Genomic DNA, 25,024 nt, shown 5'->3' with positions numbered 1-25,024 from the left:
AGCCCTTCAAGATCCTATCAGGGGCCTATCTCCTTTTGTTATTTCTCTATGCCCACGGTTCTTTTGGCTCCACAGCCAACCACCAACAATCATCGAAATCCCCTAGTATCAGAACTTTCTCAAAATCCAATTATAGAGGAGTTACAAAATATTGACCTATGATATTCCAACCTCTGAGTTGGCGTCATGCTCTTGTAATCAACCCCACCTGACATCTCCTTAGTGGTGACATGTGCCACCAGTAGTTACCCCATTAGGCCACCCAATAATCTTGAAACTGACTGCCACATGTCCTTCATAAAACCACATCATGTTGATGTCATATGCCACTATCATCTCTTGGTGGCCAATCAACGACTTCCATATGTCATGTCTGAGGAGAGAGAAAGGGTCACTCAGTCCTTGTTTTTTCAAACAATTTCTTAGTAATTCCCTGCTCCCTACAACCCTCGACGCTTTCCAAATAATTCAATTTATAAGAACTTATGAAATCCTAAAATTCTGAAGTTCTGAACCTCCGAGGTTTCGAGGTTCTGAAGTTCAAAGGAGTTTGAAATTCGAACTGCTTCTGATGTAATCTCTGACCTCCAATATCCCAACATCTCAAAGCTCTGATGTTCCAAGAATTGGTTCCCTAGTATCGGATCAAAACTTTCTCAAAAAGCAATTATAGGGAGGTTACGAAATCTTTGACCTATGATATTCTGACCTCTTGAAGCTTCAAAGTTCCGAGAATCAACTCCCTGGTATCAAATCATAACTTTCTCAAAAATCAATTCTACTAAGGTTACGAAATCTCTAACCTCCAATATTGGGCCTACTTCTCTAGTCCCAAGTCTCTGAAATTTGGCCTACTCCTAAGGACTTCAAGACCCTTACCTCGGCTATTAATAAAGCTTTATCCCGAGATCCATTTATGGACTCCCACATTTCAAAGCACTTTCTAGTGGAGAAGGTCTGATGTAGTCCTTAAGCTCATTTTTTACCTGAAACATAGCTCAACTCTCTTCCATTCTTTGCACCTCAATTATATTCCAGTTGACATCAATGCCAACATACCAAGTGCCACCAATCAATCAAAAAATGTTAATTTTCCAACAATCTCCCCATTTGGCATTTAGGCCAACAACATAAGCTCCCCTTGAAACCAGGCATGGTATCTTCATTGTTTCTCTTCTCCAATGCATTAATAAACTTCTCCCCCTTCGGCATCAATGGAAAAGGATTCTCTTGAAAATCCCCCCTAAACCACTACAACCTACTCTTAAATTGATCTCACATGCTGAGTAGCTTCAACAAACATTATAATTGAGTCATTTGGGAGGAGGAATCACCACCCCTATATCTTTCCTGATATATTTAAAGGGTTCTCTTTCTAGTGTCTTAGTAAAGGTGTCTTCTAGTTTGTCTTTAGTGGCCACATATTCAAGTCGAACAACGCTATTTACAACCTACTCTCCTAAGAAATGGAACAAACTCCCAAGTGTCATTCTTCCCAATTTTGTCAAGTTATTCATTCACAACTCTCACCCAGAACTTTTTGTCACTTGCCTAGCTCATATTTTTATTCTCAACCTAAGATAAAAGAGGAAGATTTATACAACTTGAACTACCAACAAATTTCCTCCTAGTCTGAACACCAAGTCTTTGATCTCCAAGACTTTTACTCTCAGGATGTTCTTTCTATACATTCCTGGAAGGTGTTTTGGGCCTTGGAGTTGTGCTCGTTCCCATGTCTTCATTATCTGAATCTGCTTCATCTTAATCTGAGGACTTGGTGATTGAACTCTCTTCTCCATCTTAGTTCATGTTTCCTTCGGAGGACTCATGTTGTGAAGTTATTTCATCTACTACTACGTCAATGCAATCCTCAACCTTCTTTGTCCATTTATTGTAACACTTGTATCCTTTACTTCAAGCAGAGTACCTAAGTAATATACGCTCATCAACATGTGAATCAAACTTTCTAGGATTTTAATCATTCGTTTTGATAAATCATTTTCTCCCAAACATCGTTTAGTTTTTAACTGATGCAGGTCTTCCCTTCCACAACTCCTAGGGATTTTTATCACTATTAGGCTTGAGTTGTGTTGTGTTTTATAGGTACATTGTTGCTTGTGCTGCTTATCCCTAGACAATGTGAGGTACATCTTTCATCCATCATAGCTCTAGCCATTTCCTACATTATTTTATTCTTTCTCTCAACTACTCCATTTTTTTGTGGAGTTGTAGCCACATAATATTGCCTCCTTCTGCCAATCTCTTTGCAGAATTATTCAAATTCACTTGAACTGTATTATCCTCTTCTCTCTAATCTTAAGAATTTGATATTTAGATCTTTCTCATTTTCTACTTGAGCTTTAAATTTTTTTAAATATTTAAATGCTTATGATTTTTCCTTTAAGAGTACAATCCAAGTGGCCCTGGTAAAATCATCAATAAGAAACATAAAATACCTTTCTCCTCTCGGGATTTTTTCTCTAGTTGGGCCGCAGATATCTATGTGAATTAGATCTAGTGGTCTAGATGAAGAGAACTATTTTTCCTTGAAATGAGTCCTAGTCTACTTATTTGGCCTTGACAGACTTGGAAAACCTCTCACAATTGCTAGTTTGTTGACTCTTATCAGACTGCCAAAATTCAAATGACCAAGTCTCCTAATCCATAACTCGGCTTCATAGCGCAACTTGCTCAAATAGAAGCTTTTTCTGGAGTCATCAAACACATATACATTATTGTGAGTTTCGACTACTTTTCCCACCAACTTTCCATTTTATTCATTTCGGATCTCACGGTCCTTTGATGGAAAGGTCACATTATAACCATTATCACACATTTTACTTACACTAAGCAAGTTATGTTTGAGAACTTCTACATACAACACATTTTGGTCTTTAGTCTTTTCATCAAGACTGAGTATGCCCTTACCCTTAATTCTTGTTGGGGCATTATTCTCGAAAGTGACATTTTTCGCTCTATCCTTTTCTTTTAGGAACATAAATTTTCTTTGATCCCAAGTCATATGCTCAGAAAAACCACTATCCACATACCATAAGTTTTCTTGATTATGTGTTGATAGAGCAAGTCCACATTCCATGCTCTTTCCATATTTTTGTTTCCAATTCTCCTTTTCTTTTCGAAAAGTTGGCTCCCAAGTGTTCTAAGAATTAGATGGGTACTCAAACTTGATTCATCACTAACTTTACTTCTGCCCAAAATTATTACATTTGAAACATTCAACATCACTCATTAGGGGAGAGAAGGCATTTCGATTTGTGAGAGAAGATTTTTGAGATCTAAATTTCTAATACTTATTGTATCTGAATTTTTCATCTCTTTCAACCTTAATCCTTCTAAAATCAACATCCTTATGTCCAAAGTTGTGACATTTATGACAATGATCATAAAATAAATGAGAATACTTGAAGTTGTAAAGTTCATGAGTTTGTGCATGAAGGTACCTCTATTGTCTGGATGATTGAATCATTCTTTGTTGGTATGGTTCCTGGGGGTAGATGGAGTTATTATTCTAGTGATGGACTCCTCTCTCACTTGCTACCTTTTTTTCTTCATTGATTCTTTCTTGATACACCTTTGCATAACTCCGAGGTTCCTCAAATACTTCAAACCCGAATTTCATCTTTCCCATAGAATATTCTTGTGGTCTGGAGTATCCCAGACCCATTTTGTTTCCTAAATACCTTTAACTGTTTAGAATCTGATCTAGCTTTATTTTTCCTTCTGCAAAATTTTCATTTATACCTTTCTCAGTCTTCATTTTCTCAAGATTTGTTCTCAGAGAGACAACCTCTGCCTCGAGACTCTGACATTTCTATTCCCATTCATGGATCAAATCTTGAATAACTTCTTCCTTTTGTTTAGCTTATTCTAATTCGACTTTCAAGGATAGAATTTCATCTATCCATATTTTTGATATTGTTTCCTTCTTTACCTTCATCAACTCTTATTTTAAATGTGTGTTCTCTTCTTCTAGTTTCTGTTATGAAACCAACTCACAAAAAGATAGAAAATATAGATCAACACCTTACAAATAAGCCTCTTCAAGGGGGAAACCTCCTTTACATTACACAAATGAACAATTCTCGGATGATACAAATGAAAAGACCTTCTTTCTATATATAGGAGTCTAAGGGGTCATAATATAATCAAATCCGACATAACAATAATAATGTAAGGGCACAACAATAACAATAGTGGGATTCTATGGGGCACAATAATAGCAATATGGAGACTACATGGGCACAACAATATAATAAGGGGGTTGTACTAGTAACAATAGGGGTTGCACTAGTAACAATAGGGGTTACACTAGTACTATAAGGACCTAACATGTCCCTCTCCTTCAAAAAGTTTTGTCCTCGGTTCTGTGACTACTTCAAGTTCCAATATGATTTTTCCTTCCTTGTCAAATTCTAGAATTATTGTTTGAACTAGGATCTTCTGCAACTTTTTAATGAGTTCCCACCCTACTTCATCATTCTTCCATTCATCCCTTGCTTTTTTTATTCAATTTGGTTGGATAATTATACCAACCTCTAGCAATTCTGCAACCATACATTCAATTTCGCTCCTTTGGGCATATGGACATTTGTAAGGCCTGATTTTTGGAGGAACACTTCCTGGAATCAAATGAATAGCATGATCATGATCACGAATAGGTGGGCGACCTTTGGTAGTCTCAAATACCTTGGAATGATCATCCAACACTTTTTGGAGATTTGGAGAAATAGATGATTTCGATGTGGGAACCTCTAGCGAACATAATTGTGAAATTACGCCTCTTTGTTCTTTCTTTAGAAGCTTTGTTATTCCGTTAGAGATGATTATCTTTCCCAATTTCCTTGTGATACCTCTTAATTCAGCTTCCTTTTCTTCTGAAGAAAATTTCATGAAAAGTTCTTGAAAATTAAAAGCTATTGTACCCAAGGATTGTAGCCATTGGACTCCTAGTAAAACATTAGCACCACGCATTGGAATGGAAAGAATTGGGCTATTCAATACATATTATCCCATGGATAGCTTGATATTATGGCACTTTCTAGAGAAATTTATGGTTCCTCCACTTGCAACCATCACTTGACACTCTGGTGCTGGATATAGGAAGCAATTCAATTCCTTGGCTATCTTACAATGAATAAAATTATGGGTACTGCCCGAATCAATCAACACAATTACATTTTTCTTCTTGATATGTCCTTCTATCTTGATAGTTTGAGGAGTGGTAATTTTGGCCAATGCATTACAAGATATGGTCAGATTCATTTCTTCTTTCTCTAGAGTTTGTTCCTGGTGTATATCCTCTTCTTTTGATGTTTCTTGCTCCTTTCTTCTTCCTCTTCACAATCTATGTAAATTAATTTCTTCTCAGAACACTTATGACCTTTAGTGTATTTTCTATCACAACTGTAACAAAGCCCTTTTTCTCTTTTTTCTTCCAATCATTGTGGTGTCAACCTTGTAGGTTGTGGAAGGCTAGGGGCAACAACACTTCCATCTTTATAGTTGTGAGTGGTAGGCTTCCTTGTTGCCATAATTTTTCTTTCCATTTTTCTTGCCAACCTGAATGCCTTCTCCAATGAATCAGGTTCCCAAAGGCAAACCTCATGTTGGATGTTATCCTTTAAATTCCCTATGAACACATCAATCCTATTCTCCTCTGGAATATCTTTTACCCTTATATTGAATTTTTGGAAGTCCTTAATGTGCTCCATCATTGAACCCTTTTGTTTTAGGTTTATCAATTGGCTAAAAGAAGTGTTTATTTTTGTATCCTCATAATGTGCTATCATTTCTTCTATAAAAATTTCCCAAGTGACAATTTGTTTATGAGATCAAAGCCATTGATACCATACAAACGGATTGGGTTCCAAATATAAAGTTGCAATGTGTACCTCTTGTGTGTTTTTCACATTATGGAGATCGAAATATTGCTCCATTTGTAGTATCCATTTTACGGGATCCTTGCCATCAAATTCCTCTTATTGATCTTTGGAACATGTTGGGTCTTTGTTCCAACGTTAGAGTCTATGAAATCATGATTAAAATTTCTTTTGTTCTCATCATGAGTTTCCTCTACTACCTTTTCGCCATTAAGAAGCCTTTCTTGTAGCAACTTTGTCAAACCTTCCATGTATTTCTTCGAATCTTCAATGTTGTCATTCTTCGAATCATGATTAACATTTCTTTTGTTCTCATTATGAGTTTCCTCTACTACCCTTTCGCCATTAGGAAGCCTTTCTTGTAGCAACTTTGTCAAACCTTTCTTCAAATCTTCCATCTTAGCGTCCATGCCATTCATCTTAGCTTCCATGCCATCCATATTAGCTTCCAAGCCATCCATCTTAACTTGTATGCCATTCATATTAGCTTCCACGCCATTCATCTTAGCTTCTGTTACCTTTTGTGAGAGTGAAATTTGTTGCATTTGGTCTCGTAATTTTGATATATCATGTTGCATTTCTTCCTCTTCTTCATGAGTCATGCTAGAAATTTCAGGTTGCTTACTAGGTGTTTCCATTTTCTTTCTTCGGTGCATCAATTAATGATAAGTATGCTTCACTATGCCCTTTAAACTTCAACCTAATTTTTCAACCCAAACTTATGCAAAATTTTAAAATGACTACAAACCTTTTTTTGCTTTGTAGAAGCTCGATCTTGAATCTGTTGTATCTCTGTAATTGCGGATCTCCCAGGTCTGAAATTTCTTCTTACGGTAGCCCTTTAAGTCCTCTTTCTAATGCCACCAATCTCATCAAAATTGGATTCTTCAAGAAATCATTATGCCCAATCTCCCACCATGACCTGATTATATAATTTTTCAGTAGAGCAAACTTGTACGACGTGCCACTTGTCACTATTTCGACCTTCGAAACTAAAAAAGGTAAACAAAAAGCTACAATCATTCCTCTTTCAATAACTTCTTACACAATTTCAATCTGATGCTCAGATAGAACGTTATGACGCTTTTCCCAAGGTCACCTGTTTGGAATGTAATTCAGGAGTCTGCAAAAACCCTACCTTCCTCAGACCATATCTCCGAAAATATAGCGATACAAGGTCTGAAATTCGGCTCCAAGCTTCACCAAGATTTTAGCTCAACTGGGTTTTAATTTTAGAGTTGGAAACTTCGTAGAAACAAAATTATAGCGAAAATTTCATGATGACCTGTTTGAGATGGAATTATAGAGCTTGCAAAAACCCGAACTTCCTCAAATCATATCTTCGAAAATAGAGCGAAACAAGATCTGAAATTCATACTCTAGGTTTAGAACGATTTTGGCTCAAACGGGTTTTGTTTTTTCTTCTAAAACTTTGTATAAAAAATTTATAACAAAAATGCCATAATGACCTGTTTGGAGCAGCGAAACCCTAGAATCCAAAGCTCTGATACCAAATGTTATGAAACCAGCTTAGAAAAATATAGAAAAGATAGATCAACACCTTAGAAATAAGCCTCTTCGAGGGGGAAACCTCCTTTGCATTACACAAATGAACTATTCTCAGATGATACAAATGACAAGACCTCCTTTCTATATATAGGAGTCTAAGGGGTCATAATATAATCAGAGCCGACATAACAATAATGATGTAAGGGCACAACAATAACAATAGTTGGCTTCTATGGGGCACAATAATAACAATATGGAGACTACATGGGCACAACAATATAATAAGGGGGTTTCACTAATAACAATAGGGGTTACACTAGTAGTATAGGGACCTAACAGTTTCTCATATCTTCCTTGTTTTTCTTCTAGTAGAAAGGTTAAACTACCTTTGATTTTAATGGCTTCTTCAAGTTTTTATTTTTGATAAACAAACTCCTCATTGTCGAAGTTGTATATACCTTATTTAATACATTGTACTTGTTCTTTTAGATCCTTGATCTTTCTCCTTTCCTTCTCTAAATCATCAAGAGTGCTCATGAGTTCCCCTTCAAATTCCACTACTCCTACTTCTTCTTCTTCCTCTTTAGAGTAAGTAATATTTTGTTTCTTGGAGTCTTCTCCAAATGGCATGAGCAAATACTTATATGAATCGTCTTCTAAATAGTTTTCATTGTCTAAATCTGGTGTTGAGCTATCCTCTTTGGAGTAGAGTCCCTTTTTCTTATCAAACTTCTTCTTTTGACGTTTTTGATATTTGTTTCTAATTTTTTTATCATGTTCCTTTTTTGTCATTTCTTTGTTAGCGCACTTGGACAAAAATTGTCCAAGTCTTCCACAATCAAAAAATTTAAAGGAAAAATTCCTTTTATATTTTCCTTATCCACACTTTAGTTTCTTAGCAAATTGAGCCAACACCTGATAAAATTCACAGTTAGAGCAATCTTAATGATCTTTTTTCTCCTTGGCCTTCTTAGATAGTTTGAACTTTGCCTCCTTGGGTTCATACTTCTCTCTTCTTACTCTCATATCATAGGTTGTAAGAGCACCAAGAAATTGATCCATCCTTGGATTCTTTAAATCAACCATTTATTTAATAGCAGAGACTTTGGGATTAAATCGTCACTCATTTCCAACTACCAGTTCACTATGAAACTGGCACATATTTTCTTACGTCCCTTAAGCAAGACACAGTGACCCATATCTTCAATCACATCCACAAATGGAGACGTCGGTGTCACCTAATCAAGTTTGAAATTTCTGATTAGTTGTTGAACGGAATGGTTCACAAAATCATTTGTCGGCCCAATTACTAGGGACACAGCTATGGGTGGGTGCATTACTAAGGAGCAAACCATTGCTTGTGCCCAGTATTTAGACCTAGTCTACTCACAATCTGGCACATTATATGAGATGTTACCCAATGCTCCAATACCATCATATAGTCTGACAACATCAAAGTCTCTGGCTACACCACCTGTTGATGGATTGATTGGTTCCGTGTCTTAGACTCCTACAAAATCTTCTTCAAAGTAGGAATAGGTCTCGAACACTAGTTCCAATGATCCCTCTAGAAATTCATCTGGTCTTGGTAAGACCTTTGAAGTTCATTTTGTCGAGTCTACTATAGTACACAAAACCTAAAAGGGTAAAAAGAATGGAAAATTCAAGGCCAAAGTCAACGCCCCAAAACAGGGCCCTCCTAAATCTTCTGTTGGTGATGCTTCTCAAAGAAAGTCAAAGTATCCCTAATTCATCGGCGAGGAGGATCATTATACTAAGGATTGTCCCCGATTATTTGAAGTTAGTCTCTTGCTAAAAGGGACTCCGACTCTCTTAAAAGAACCCTTTCCATCCCAGTAGACCCAAATGGTAGACCAGACTCAGTCTTCCGCTTCCGCAGGTTCCCAAGTGTTTATGACGAATACGCCTATAAATGTGGCTACCAAATCTAAAAATTATCAAACTTTGAAGGCAAGGAAAGAGAATGAAAGTACCCCTTCCTCATTTATCCTGTCTACCTCCAGTCCTCTCCATATAGAGCGACCTAATCCTGATTCCATTGTCCGACCACCCTCTTGGGTATGCTGCGAAAGTTCTTGTATAATCCAAACGCTCGAGACACTCAGCACTATAACATTGTTGAGGATTTAGCTCAAGCACCATCAGCCATGTCTACGCTCAAAGTCCTTCAAAGTTATACCTCTCATCAGAAAGCCTTACTTTCAGGCATCAGAGTTGTTGATCCATCTGATTCCAATCTCATTTGCTTTGATCTGGAAACCCATGTTCCACGCTTACCCCATCAGATTTCCTTTCTCATTCAAGTGATAATCAATGAAAAGATGATTTACAGGACCGTCATTGATGAAGGTACTTCCACCTACATCATGTCTATGTCTTGTTGGAAGGAAATCGATTCTCTTACCCTGAACCAATCACCTAACATGTTGGAAGCCTTTGATGGATAGGATTCGCAACCATTCTATGTCCTTCCTAATCTTGTCATTACCTTGGAAGGTAAGACAGTTAATGTCGAAGTAGAAATTGTTGATTCAAACCTTAACTATAATCTTCTACTCAGGCGAAGTTGGACCCATTCTAAGCATTGTGTAGCCTCCTCTCTGTTCTGTGTGCTTCATTTTCCTCATCAAGGGAAAATCGTCACAGTTGACCAATTGTCTTCCTTTGCCTCTTCCTCTTAAGATGGCAATGTTCCTTACATGAAGCATACCGGTGCTCCATATGAGAGTGTGGGGGCTGGACTTTTCAAATATCTCGCCTTAATGGGTATTTTTCCTCTCCTACCTATGCATGTTGCCTCAGTCAACATGATCTTGGTTAAGTCTGATCCTTAGGTCATTCCCCCTCCTGATCAAGTTGATTCCTGGGGTGATGTCATGCCATTAAGCCCCGTCGAGATTAATTATGTGGAGATTGTTTTGACGTTGGCCTCGGTATCTACTGATCACACTGCTTTGGATATGTCTCTTGATGTGTATTCTCAATATCCTTGGCTTGGTTCTTTGGATTCTCCTGATCCCTTAATCGAGACGTTTCCTACTGACGAAAGTATCATGGAAATCATGTCTCTTGAGGAAGCACCTTGGAATGATACTCATCATCGTTCCTCATTCTTACTTGGTACGAGATTCATGTCTACCTGTCTTGAGAATTTCTCTTCTCGTTTCCCGGACCAAGCACGTCAGACGCCTATCATGACCCATGAAGGCTGGTCAGAAGGGAACATGGGTAATATTACCCAAACAATGCCTATTGACATTTCTGTTAAACCTGGTGTCATGGAACATGTTCATATTGCGGTAACTTGTTCTCCTGATGAGATCAAGCTTTATACTCGCCTTTTTCAAGAGTTTTGATATTTTTTTGCATGGTCGTATGAAGAAATGCCCTACATTGACTGATCAGGTGCTCATGTCCTAAGTGTCGTAAAATGCTAAAAATTTAAAATGCTCAGAACTGGTTCAAAGTTGAATGATTTGAAAGTGCTCATCTTCCTGATTCCGGCACTGCAAACGGTTCAAAAAACGGTCGCCGTATGAGAAAGTTATGCCAAAAACAAAATCGCCCAATAACCCTTAATTTTTGAATTTAAAAAAAAAAATTAAAAAAAGAATATTCCACAAAATATTCCTTGGAATATTCCACGGAATATTCCTTGGAATATTCCATGGAATATTCCACAAAATATTCCTTGGAATATTCCAGGGAATATTCCTTTTGGACAGCGAATCAACGGCTGCCACGTGGGAAGCCCAAAGGCCGCCACGTGGCTGGGATGACATCAGCAACAATGGGTGCATATATTTAAAATTTTTGGAGTTCAAAGTTTTGAACCTGCAACCTCATCTACCACAATACAACGGCTTACTGTTAGGCCACAGGAGCGGATCTTGTCATATGGGCAAAAAAAATATGATTTAAATTTTAAACTGTTTGTTGGGCGGGAAATGAAGGGGGTCAGCCCCTAAGCGGCCAGCCCCCATTCCATATGACCTCAGGCCCAGAACCTAGGGCTTAAGCCCCAACCGCCAGCACACTAACCACCAGCGCGCAATCTGAGGTAAACGGTCACATGCACATTTAATGTAACTGTAGTCAAGTTGGCGGGAATAATGGCGGAGCGCCAAATTTGGTGGCCGCTCCAAAATTGGCGGGCTTATCTGGCCTCCAACTACAGTTAGCTGGATTTTTTCTAGGGGCAGACTGGAGAAACTTTAATTGGTCATAACTTTGGCTAGAAAGGCGGTTTTGGATGATTTTTTTTTTTATTTTGGGTATTTTCGACCTTCTGAAGTCATTGGTGTAGGTCTTATAGACATATGAGGTCATTTGCAGAGGTTTTGGAGCCATGGAAGTTCTAGGAGCCACCAGGGCCCAGTATTGGGAGAACTGTATAGGGTTGCAAGTATCCATTGGAGGTGAACCAGTAGTCAATCCTGAAGGATTCAAGTGTTTTGAATTAGTTTTTACCATCTATTCCACCTGTAGATGCTTCTATTCATATGTATATTCAATTTGAGCATTTAATTAAAACAAGGACAGGCCCATTTGGGGGCTTTGGACCCAGCAGACGTAGCCCAGGAGGGGTGAACTTCTTTATCAACTTCTTTTGCATCTGTGGTTGATTTATTTTGCAGAACAAATTCGTTTTAGTGTGTTAAATAGTAAAAGGAAATAAATCTTCTATGCTTAAATGGGTCATGAACAGCTGAAATTTTCATTTGTTTTCTTTCTGCAAGACATGGACATCTTTAAAATATGTATATATCTGAATTGAATACCTTGCAAACCATTTACAAGTAATTTCAAATTCAGATCAAGTTGGTATCAGAGCAGGGTTTTGTGCAAAGATCTTCTAATTGTCTTGCAAGTATTGATGCTTACCGGGTTGAAACTTAAAAGAGTGGAAGGACAGTTGACTAGAGAACGAGAGAATCCTCAGTCAAGGAAGGCCAGAGAGCCATCACCTCCACCTTTAATTTCACCCTCAAGAGTCTCAACAGAAGCTTCAAGAATTTCTGCACATGAAGGAGAAATTCCTGCAGATATGGATCCAAAAGAAGAAGAAAGAGTCTTCGGAAAGGCTTTCTTGGACCTCACTGAAATGGTGAGGATATTGTATCAAGAAAGAAATGAGAAATTGGCTGGAGAAGGGTCCAAACATCCACAGGAAGGAGAGGGCTCTTCAGGAGGTAAGAAGGATGATGATCATTCCAAGAAAGGACATGGAGTTAATGGTGATCCACCACCCCCATCATCACCTTCTTCCTCTTCATCCTCATCTTCTTCTTCTGTGCATAAGCATAGATCCTCTGGAAAAAGTCCTTTTTTGAAGCTTGATGTAAAATTCAAATTACCTATGTTTAATGGTGAAGTGAATGCAGAAAAGCTTGACAACTGGATTAGGCAGTTGGAAGTTTACTTGAGGATCCATAATACGCATGATGATGCCACAAAGATTCAGTTGGCTTGTTTGATAATGGATGGAGCAGCATTGGTCTGGTGGGAGGCCAAGACTAAAGAGGAGATCAAGAAATTTGGTAAGGTTACCTTAACATGGTCTGAATTTCTGTTATCCATTAAAAAACAGTTTTATCCTCTTGCTCACATGCAGAAAGCCATTATGAACTGGCAAAATTTCAGACAACTTAAGGGTCAAAGTGTCCAAGACTACACCTAAGAATTCAAGAGAAGAACTCTCTTGTTAGGGGTAGATTTACAGACCCAAGAAACCTTGCTGAAATACATTGGTGGCTTGCATAGCTACCTTAGACACACCATCTTGATGTTTAACCCTACTAGCCTGGACGAGGTTTGTGTCCAAGCTACCCATTTAGAGGCAAGGGGAAAAAACACATTTGAAGAGGGTAGAAACAAGCCCCCCAAGGGGAAAAACAAAGAGAAAACCTCCAAGGGAAAGGGCAAAAAGAATGCATCTATAAAACAAGAGAGTGAGAAAGTGATCTGTAAACACTGTTCTAAATCAGGCCATGAGGAGAAAAATTGTTGGAAATTACATCCTGAAAGAAGACCGCAATCTAACAAATCCAAAGGGAAACAGAAAACTGCTGCTACTACATCTACACCACAAGATTTAGGGGATTATTCAGGTGATGAAACCAAAATTGGAGCCATGGGTTTGAAAAAATTGAAGGGAAAAGAAATTGAAACTCAAGCCAGCACTAGTACCTCAAACTGCCATGTACAAGCTCCTAATGAGGAAGAAAGAATTGAACTGTTTCATGTGAGGGTTATTTCAAAACATACTAAAATTGACACACTTTTTGATAGTGGGTCACAAGAAAACCTTATATCAGAGGACTTTGTCAAGCAGCTTAAACTTGAGACCGTTCCACATCTGAAGCCATATCCACTTGGATGGATTTGCAAGGATGCAAATTTACAAGTTTCAAGAAAGTGCACATTGCGCTTTGCAATTACTGCACATTTTATTGACACAGTTGAACTTGATGTGGTACCTTTTGATATAGCAGGAATTGTTTTGGGAAGTCCTTACTTGTTTGACAGGAAAGCTATCTTTCATCGCCATGAAAACAAATATCATATTTTCAAAGATGGCAAGGAGTTCATTGTTAGAGCTCATCACAAGAAGACAAATATAGCGATGGTGAATGCAGGACAGGTAAAAAGGTTGGTCAATTCAAGTAAGAATTTTGTTCTTTTTATGATTAAGCCCAAGGTTGATGTGAATCATGAGTCATTTGACAATTGTGATCCAAAACTTAAGTCAGAACTGTATGATGTAGTTGATTCATATCATGAGATGTTTCAAGAGCCAACAGGTTTGCCTCCTAAGAGGGAGATTCAACATGAAATCCATTTGCATCCAGATTGTCCTCTTCCAAACATAGGCATGTACAGCATGTCTATTATGGAGAATGTTGAAATAAAGAAGCAAATCAAGGATTTTTTGGACAAGGGTTTCATAAGGCCAAGTACTTCGCCGTGTGGGTCACCGATTGTATTGATTCCAAAGAAAGATGGCACTTGGCGTATGTGTGTTGATTTCAGGGCCTTGAGCAAGATAACGGTAAAGAATCGTTACCCACTCTCAAGGATAGATGATTTGCTAGACCAGCTGAAGGATGCTCGATATTTCACTAAGCTAGACTTTTGTAGTGGATATCATCAAGTAAGAATTGAAGAAAGTGACATTTGGAAGACAGCCTTTAAAACCAAACAAGGACTCTTTGAGTGGCTTGTGATGTCGTTTGGTTTGTGCAATGCACCTGCAACTTTCATGCGGGTAATGGATGATGTCTTGCATCCTTTTCTTGATGATTTTGTTATTGTCTACTTAGATGACATCTTAATTTTTAGCAAGTCTAGAGAAGATCATGTCATGCATGTTAGGAAAGTACTTGATGTTTTGAAGAAGAATCAGTTATTTCTTAAAATGTCAAAGTGTGAATTTGGAAAGACTTCTTTGGTTTATTCGGGACACATAGTAGGAGGAGGTGCTTTGAGAATAGATTCTGCCAAAATAGAGGCTATTGTGAATTGGCCTACTCCCAAATCCATAACAGAGGTAAGAAGCTTTTTGGGTGCAGCTCAATATTGGAGGAATTTCATCTCTAACTTCTCTTCTATAGCCGCTCCTATGGATGCGGTGACAAGTGTGAAGCATGCTTTCCAATGGGGAGGCAAGCAGCAAAAAGCTTTCGAATCTTTGAAAGAGAAGATTAGTTCAGCTCCAGTCCTAGCATTACCGTATTTGAGACAACCATTTGAGATACAAACCGATGCTAGTGATTATGCCATGGGTGCAGTTCTTCTACAACAAGATAAGCCTATTGCTTTTCATTCTGAAACTTTTAATGGTGTTGTTGTAAATTATCCTACATATGATAAGGAGTTGTATGCATTGGTACAAAGCGTCAAAAAGTGGAAACACTATTTGATGGGCAAAGAAATTGTTATACATATCGACCATCAGCCCTTACAATACTTGCAATCACAAAGCAAGTTACAACAGTCACGACACTTCAGATGGATGGGCTTCTTGCAACAGTTCCATTTGGTAATAAGGTTCAAGAAAGGTACTCTGAATAAAGTTGCTGATATGCTTTCAACGCCTATTATTGGTGCTGCTACTTTACTTAAGAATGATTCCATTGTACCTGATAGTTACATAGAACAATATGCATCTGATGATGACTTTAAAGATGTGTATGCTAACTTGAGTAAAGGGAATCATGTAGAGGAAAATGACTATCACATGCATAATAATTTTTTGTTTCATTTGGGAAAGTTGTGTATACCACAGGGGGAGAGAATAAATGTCATAAGAGAAGCTCATTCTTCTCTTATTGCTGGCCATTTTGGTGTGAGCAAAACAGTTGCACATCTACAGAGGTATTTCTATTGGCCTCGCATGGTAGATTCTATTTCAAGGTTCATAAGAGGATGTTCATTATGTGCTACAAGCAAGCCTACATATAGGAAGCTTGGCTTGTATACTCCTTTGGGGTCCAAAAGCTTCCCAATGGGGAGGCGTGATCAGGTGCTCATGTCCTAAGTGTCATAAAATGCTCAAAATTTAAAATGATCAGAACTGGTTCAAAAATGAACTACTGGAAATTTCTCGTCTTCCTAATTCTGGTGCCGCAAACGGTTCGAAAAACGGTCGCCGTATGAGAAAGTTATGCCAAAAACAAAATCGCCCAATAACCCTTAATTTTTGAATTAAAAAAAAAAAAAAAAAAAAAAAAATTTAAAAGAATATTCCACAGAATATTCCTTTTGGACAGCGAATCAACGGCTGCCATGTGGCAAGCCTGAAGGCCGCCACGTGGCTGGGATGACATCAACAACAATGGGCGCATATATTTAAAATTTTGGGAGTTCAAAGTTTTGAACCCACGACCTCATCTACCACAATACAACGCCTTACCATTAGGCCACGGGAGCAGATCTTGTCATATGGGCAAAAAAAAGGTGATTTAAATTTTAAACTGTTTGTTGGGCGGGAAATGAAGGGGGCCAGCCCCTAAGCGGCTAGCCCCCATTCCATATGACCTCGGGCCCAGAACCTAGGGCTTAGGCCCCAACCGCCAGCACACTAACCACCAGCGCGCAATCCGAGGTAAACGGTCACATGCGCATTTAATGTAACTGCAGTCAAGTTGGCGGGAATAATGGTGGAGCGCCAAATTTGGCGGCCGCTCCAAAATTGGCGGGCTTATCTGGCCTCCAACTACAGTTAGGTGGAGTTTTTCTAGGGGCAGACTGGAGAAACTTTAATTGGTCATAACTTTGGCTAGAAAAGGCGGTTTTGGACGAATTGTTTTTTGATTTTGGGTATTTTCTACCTTCTGAAGCCATTGGCATAGTTCTTACAGCCATATGAGGTCATTTTCAGAGGTTTTGGAGCTGTGGAAGTTCTAGGAGCCACCAGGGCCCAGTATTGGGAGAAATGTATAGGGTTGCAGGTATCCATTGGAGGTGAACCAGTAGTCAATCCTGAAGGATTCAAGTGTTCTGAATCCTTTTTTACCATCTATTCCACCTGTAGATGATTCTATTCAGCTGTGTATTCAATTTGAGCATTTAATTAAAACAAGGACAAGCCCATTTGGGGGCTTTGGACCCAGCAGACGTAGCCCAGGAGGGGTGAACTGCTTTATCAACTTCTTTTGCATCTGCGGTTGATTTATTTTTTGGAAAAAAATTCGTTGTAGTGTGTTAAACAGTAAAAGGAAATAAATTTGCTATTCTTAAATGGGTCATCAACAGCTGAATTTGTCATTTGTTTTCTTTCGGCAAGACATGGACATCTTTTAAATATGTATATATCTGAATTGAATACCTTGCAAACCATTTACAAGTAGTTTCAAATTCAGATCATTGACCCAAGTATAGTCTTGCACGAAATTCATACTTATCCTAACTCGAAGCCCGTTCGTCAATGGCTTCATCTTGTGCACCCTACAAAAGCAGCCGCCATTAAGGGAGAAGTTGAAAAACTTCTTAAATCTGGATTTATTTATCCTATACCTCTGACAGATAGGGTGTCCAACATCATACTGGTGACTCAGAAACAAGGAACCATTTGGGTTTATGTTGATTACCGTGATATTAATCATGCTTATTTGAAAGACAATTATCCCACTCCATTTATACACCAAATTATAGATGAATGTGCAAGGAGTGATATTTTCCCCTTTATGGATGGTTTTTCTAGTTATAACCAAATAAACATTGCTCCGACTAATCAACACAAGACTGCCTTTATCTGTTCATGGGGGACTTTTTCATATAGAAATCTCCCTTTTGGCCTTAAGAATGTTGGGGCTACCTTTCAATGAGCGATGTATTATGCTTTTCATGACATTAAAAACATCGTTCAACCTTATTTGGATGATCTTCCTGATCATTCACGTAAGCGCCATGACCATCTCGATCACCTTCGACAAATATTTCTTCGTTGTAGACACTATAACATTCGCCTTACCCTGCATAAGTTTGTCTTTTGCGTTGAGTCTGGATGACTTATCGATTTTATTTTTTCAAAGGATGGTATTCATCTTGATCCTCTCAAAGTCGAGGCTATTGTTAATCTACCCCCTCCCTCTTTGTTGCATCAATTACAGATTCTGCAATGAAAAGCGAATTTCCTTCGTTACTTTGTGCCTAACTATGTTGAGCTAGATTCAAGGTTCACCTGATTACGTAAACAAGGAACTCCATTTCATTGGGATGAGATTGCCCAAAAGTCTTTTGATGACTTGAAACTTGTTCTCATTAATTCCCCTTTGTTGCACCCTCCAAACTATCATCGTGAGTATTTCTTCTATCTAGCCACAGCTTCTAGCACTATTTCTATGGTACTGGTGCAAGACCACGATGAAGGTCATGAACATGTCATTTATTACCTTATCTGCAATCTCCTCGATATTGAGACTCTTTATGCTCATGTCGAGAAATTGGCTTTGGTTGTTGTTCAGGTTGTTCAATGCTTTCAGCATTATATCCTCCTTCGCACTACAATCGTCATTTCCAATTGCAACCCCATGACTTATATTTTGACTCGTCAGTTACTTGGGGAAAAATGCTCCAAGAGGATTTTCATCCTCCAAGAATTTTATTTGGTGTTCACTACTACCAAATCGAAGAAATCACTTGTATTTTCTGAGTTGATTTGATTTTTTCCCTCTGCTTCTCTACCTACTAGTGTTGATGAGCAGTTACCCGATGAGACTCTCTTTCTTATTAGCACTCTTGATCCTTGGTATGGTGATATCATCATGTATCTCCAAACTTCTACCTTTTGGTCTGCATTGTCCAAGGATGATCTCTGACGCATTCAGCATCAGTCCTAACCTTACCTCATCATTGGGGATACTTTATACTGTGGTTGTGTTGATTCGATTCTTCGTCGAAGTTTAACTCTCAATGAGGCTAAAAGAGTCTTACATGATTTCCATTATGGTGCATGTAGTGTTCATTTTTCTAGCTATGCCACTGCTGAAAATATCCTTCGCGTTGGCTATTTCTGACCCTCCATTTTTAAAAATTGCATTCTTGTTGTCCACAAATGCCATGAGTGCCAGATTTATCAACGGAAAATGCATGCCCCACCCCCTCTCCTTCACCCTGTTATTATTGTTGGCCCCTTTGCCAAATGGGGCATTGATTTTATGACATGTAACTCTCATTCGGTCGGGGAAATGGTTGTGTTATCTCAAAATCAGGCCCTGGAAGGCTGCTGACCAGGAAGACTTCAAGTAACTATTTCAGACCAATCTTTTGACTAAGGCTTAGCCTCCTTAGCCTGAGAGGGCTCTCTCAAAGGGTTATTGATTTTGACTATTAATAAGATGGCTAACTCTCTTGAAATAACATTAACAAATATGAAGGCTGGACAAACATTACATAAGTTTCCATTGGGCTTATGGAGTCAATCAAACCTCAGTAAATAATGATATTGCTTTAACATAGAAGTCAGGGCATGTGACATTTAAATGTTCAAAATACAACTCTTATAAAACCATAGTTCATAGATGAGTACAGGAAGTCAGAGCAGCATAAGTGAATTCTGAGTGATTACTCATCTAAGCAACTGAAAAAAGACATGAAGGACAAAGTAAAATAACACACCTTGAACATGGAAATGCTATATGAATCCTGAGAAGAAAGGCATATATCTTATATTACTGAAGTCTGTTCTTTACACAAGCCAAAACAACACTCTGTTTTTATCAAATATCCAACCCTTTGTACATCAGACGTTCTTCTATATATAAAGCTCTTTACATGCTTGGATTCCTTCCTCCATCATGAGGGGAATTCGAATTTACCATCAGTGACACCTATTCTAACCATAAAACAAGACTTTAAATGCATTTGACACCTAACTAGCAGTCCTAGAGACCTAATACAACTAGGAGTGTAACTCCTTATTATGATTACAACAAACTTATCTAAACATTTAAAACATTCTTTGACACCTAACACTCCATGAAGTCGAATTTGATGAAGCCTCCCACGTGGTCACCCAACTGTTGATGACAAACCCTAGACAAACCCTAGAAATTAGGGAACATGTTTCCCTGTTTTTAGGATTAGATCCTTGAAAATTGCAGAGCCTTTATCTCTTCATCCATGACACATTTTACGAAACTGAAGGAGGTTTTTGTAGCCCATGATGTCTAGAACAAAAACCTCTCCTGGTTTTTTAAAAAATTCCTCCAGCTGTTCAGAATCTGTCCTTGAAAAACACGTGTCAAACAGGAAACTGTCCCTTGCTCTATTCTGGCTGAAAAATAGGTCTTGGGACAGAGGTCATAACTTCTCGTACAAAATTTATTTGGAAAAACTGAAGGATATTTTTGTGGAAAAATCCATGCTGAACAAAAACCTCTTTTTGTTTTTTGAAACACTTCTCCAGCTGCCCAGAATAAGTCTTTGAAAAACAGGTGTAAAACAAGAGATGAAAAACTGCACCTACAGCAGTTTCGTAGCACAACTTTGACCACACATTTCTCCCACCTCAGAATGGAATTGAAAAAAATGAAAGAGGTTTTTGTAATTAAACATGTTAGGAAGAAAAGCCTCTTTCAGTTTGCAAAATTGAGTTCTCAGCTGCTCTGGAAAGCTTCTGGAAGTTACCTAGTAAAACAGTTTTCTCTGCTGAAACAGGCTGCTACAGGGGTTTCGCAGCGCGCTGCGAAAACACTGATTTCGTAGCGCAAGGTTTAGCATGCGTATGTATCTTCATTTCTTGAATTTTCCTTTTGATTAGGGCTCAAACCTTCTCAAGTGATCTTATTACACCTCTGCAGCAACATCCCTTTCAAAATAATCTTCTTTTTCTTTCAAGGTAGATCCTCAAAAAACAAAACTGTCACCTTCAGCAGTTTCGTAGCGCGCTACGAAACTGCTGAGTTGTTTCAAAAATCACAGTTTCAACCCAAAACTTTGCTATTTGAGAAATTTTCTATTAAAACATTCTTTCAAATGTTTCAAGACCCTCCAAAACTGAATGGAAATGTTTGAAAATATTATACCAAGCATAACTACCAAAACTTTGAAGCATATCCTTACTTGAAGTGAGATTTCTTTATGGAGATCTTTTTTTTTTCTTTGAAATTTTGTCAGTGATAACAGGTTGTATTATTGTTGTTGTAAATTACTTCACCAAATGGGCCGAAGCGTTGCCTACATTTTCAGTGGATGGTAAAACGGTTGCGCAATTTCTCTTCAATCATGTTATTTCTAGGTTTGGAGTGCCTCAAGCCATTGTCACTGACCATGGCTCCCATTTTTGATATTATATGATGGCTGAGCTGACTTCTAAATTGGGCTTACGTCACGACAACTCAACTCCTTATTACCCTCAGGCCAATGACCAAATTGAAACGGTAAACAAAGTTTTAGTTACTATGCTTTAGCGTACCATTAGGATGCACAAATCCAATTGCCATCTCATGCTTTTTTCATCTTTTTGGGCCTGCCAAACCTCGACTGAAGATGCAACTGGATTCACACATTTTTAGCTATTCTGTGGTTTGGAAGCTACACTACTAATTGAATGTGAAATTCCCTCACTCAAATTGGCTGTCAAATTAATCCCTAAAACCTCACCTCAGGAGGAGCATCTCCCATATTTGGAAGGATTGGATGAAACCCATTATGTCGCTACTTTATTTATTGAAGCATAGAAAAATCCAGTTAAATCCCATTCTGATCAGTCGGTATCTCCTTGTGCTTTTTCTAAGGGTGATTTGGTCTTGCTATATGACCAAGCTAATAATAAGCTAGGGGCAGGAAAATTTGAACCCATGTGGCATTGGCCCTATATTGTCAAGCTTGTATTACAAAAAGTGGCCTATGAGCTAATTGATTATGAGGGTAACCCTTTAAGCAAGCCTCGCAATCGGTTGTACCTCAAAAAGTATTATACATGATTCATATCACATGGTTACTTATGTACATAAGTGTGTTATTCATTTTTGTGCAGCTTGGTTTGGTGTGTTTTTTCAAGCAGCTTTCCAACTTATTATGTCTTCACCTACTTTGCATATGTCTGTAACTCCTTATGTTGGTTTCGCTGATGGTGCTTGTCGTAGTAACCGAAATTTATCATATGCAGCATGGGCTATTTATGAACCTCATGGTGAGTTGATTGATCTTCAAGGTATTTGTTTGGGTCAAACAATTAATAACATTGCTGAATATAGTGCAGTTCTCAAACTCTTGTCAGAACCCATTGCTCTTGACATTCAAGAAATGGTGTAAACCTTGATTTGCAACTTGTTGTTCTTTAGATCAATGGGAAATATTCTGTCAGAAACCCTCAGTTATTGAGAATGTATTTGCGTATTTGTCTCTTGGAAATAAATTTTCATTATATCGCATGTCATCACATTCCTAGTCACATGAATACATTAATAGATGCATTGGCTAATTATGTTTTAGGCAAAAATTTATGAAATGTGTAAAAACATTGTATCATAGTAAATAGGAAATATAGCATATATATGGTGATAATGTTTGAGTATAATACATCGAAATCCAAAAAATAATACATGTGTTCCAAGTACATGTGTGGCTCGCAAGCCTCAAAACTATAAATCCTAACTATGGACTACTCTGTGTGATTCTCATGATAGCATGTTACTTCTCGTACTACATGAGTCAATAATTGATGGATTCGATCTGAAACTCCCACCATGTACCACTGATAATAGCGAGAAGTGTCCTCAATCCATGCATACTCTGGAAGCCCTCTCGTAAGGCCCTCCAAATTTCGAGCAATCTCCTCTTCGTTGTCAACTCCTTCTTGGTAAAGAGCGAACTCAAATTATCGAGCCACATGCCTCGCAATTGGGGATATCCCTATTGGTCTCTCTAGTCCAATATTTGTAATTACAAAGACAAGGTGTCACAAATACATATATGCAAAAACAATAAAAAACAAAAATCAAAATTATTTTTCTCACCTCCATCATCAAAGTCTTCTCCCTCTGGGAGTGGCATGTCAGGATCAGCATGGAAGTTAGTCTCGTTGTATGGCCAATCCTCCATGACGATCAACTATCATCTGAGCCACACAAAGAAGGTGGACCTGTAGGACATCTGCTGCCCCCCTCAAAATCTGGGCATCAACTCACTCCATCGAACCATCCTTAGATCTCATGGTACCAGGGGGTTCACCTCTACCATCTGATAATGGTACAATGGGATTGATTCCAAGAAGAAGGTTACTAGAATGGAGCCATATCCAAATTGCCTCAAGTTTCCTTCTTTACATTTGGATAGTTGCCGCTTCATGTTTACCTTCATTTCTTTTGCCCATTTGAAGACAATGGGCGCCATGCAGTCCACAACATATTGGAAGCGAGATTTGTTGGACTCGTGTAGTGCTTGAGCCCTAGCCACTCAGTTGATGGCCAAAAGTATTACCTTCAATCAAATATTGTTTATGGTCATGATATCAATCTTACCGCTTGTATATTTCAGAGCTCCCGGGCAATGTTGGGCAAGCATCATGTTTACGCTCGCCCCAGTAGGCCTGCCTCCAAAAAGTTGGACTGGTTCCCCTCTATGAGATAGTCCAATAATGAAATAAATGTCTAAAGTCTCCAGCTCCATCTCTTGGTCATGGATCACAAGTGCCTCTCGTCTGATATCCCATAAACTGATAAGGATTTGCAACAGCTAAGGATGAGTTCATAGGCCCAGTGTCAGAAAGAACTTGAAGAGCCCACAATTCCTCAACGTGTCCAGACAGTTTGAATCCTCCAAGGCCATTTGGTCTATTCTTTCATGTTCACATTCTTTCCACTCAATCACCATTTTCTCGCCTTGATTTGACTACAAACACCCCACATTTAACTCTACATCAATCTTTGGAAGGGAAAATTCTTGTTTGAAGCGTTGAATTTGGGAAAAATTCGCAAAAATTTGGTTCTCTGCGCCGGTGTGACAGTTTTTAAAATAGGTGCACCGACGGTGCAAGACCATGTGTTAATAACCGATGATCAGCGCAGTCCCATGCCTGGATCTCGCGCCGACCGTTGGTGATAATTTTTTTCAAACAGTCCCTCAAAACCCATAAAAAGACAGTTAAATGCTCAAAAACAGGTATCAATGTGAAGAGTAGGGCCACGATTCTTACCTGCAACGAATGGTTCGATGATTGGCTACTTGGATCCGCAGCAATCGTCTCCTAAAGATCTAGGGCACAAGTGGGTAAAAATTGTTCCAAATGAGGTAACTAAGGTAAATGGTAAAAATGTTTCACTTTTTTCCTTTTTTATAAGCTTTTCACTATGTTTTAGCATTTTAAAAGTATTTTTTGCCATTTTTCCTTAGAAATGGATAATGCATTTGCTTCTTGTGCAATGGCAAGTGATGGTTTTCCAGTGACGATGCAAAACTGGAGCCATATTTAAGCTCTTTTCTCGACTCATAAAAAAATTGAAATGAAAAGATTGCCGAGTATTTTTCCCTTTTTGACTCGTTAAAGTAAATAACAACGAGGAGTCCACTTTAAGCTCTTTTCCAACTCTCAAAACACGAAAATATTGTCAAGCTCTTGTCACTTTGACCTCGTAAACTATTCTAAAACATCGTTTACCTAGTATACATTTACCCCTTTTTCGGGTTGGGATAAAATATTTACGAAAAAGGTACTCCTTGGTTGACATGGCCAAGAGGTTCTTTCAAGTATTGTTTCGAGCTCGAGAGACAACTTTACATAAAGGGACATTTTGGATTTTTCTTTTCCATGTCTTTTTCAAACTCTCTAAACATGAAAAAGATATCGAGTTTCTTCCTTTGTCGAACTCATTAAAATTCAATGACATCGGATTTGTCACTATGATGGACATGATCTTCTCCTTCCTAGGGTTCGTTAATCTTACTAGGTCAGATTCATCTGAAGGATGAACTTATATTACAAGCATATGCTACCCCCTTCAAGCTTGTGATAAAAAATAATTGGGGTACCTGGTGGGGAAAATGGAAAATTTTTACCAGTTGTGTCGACAGCTTGTCACTCTTGAACATGACACTCTTCTGCTTCATGTTGGGTTGGTATATCCTCACTTCATTGTTGACCTTCTTGG

The sequence above is a fragment of the Pinus tabuliformis genome, chromosome 7, assembly GCF_031772625.1.
Source record: "Pinus tabuliformis cultivar Carrire ecotype Pingquan chromosome 7, CPIR1, whole genome shotgun sequence".
NCBI classification, from domain to species: domain Eukaryota; kingdom Viridiplantae; phylum Streptophyta; class Pinopsida; order Pinales; family Pinaceae; genus Pinus; species Pinus tabuliformis.
The sequence above is the reverse complement of the archived record's forward strand: the minus strand, read 5'-3'. Positions refer to the sequence as shown.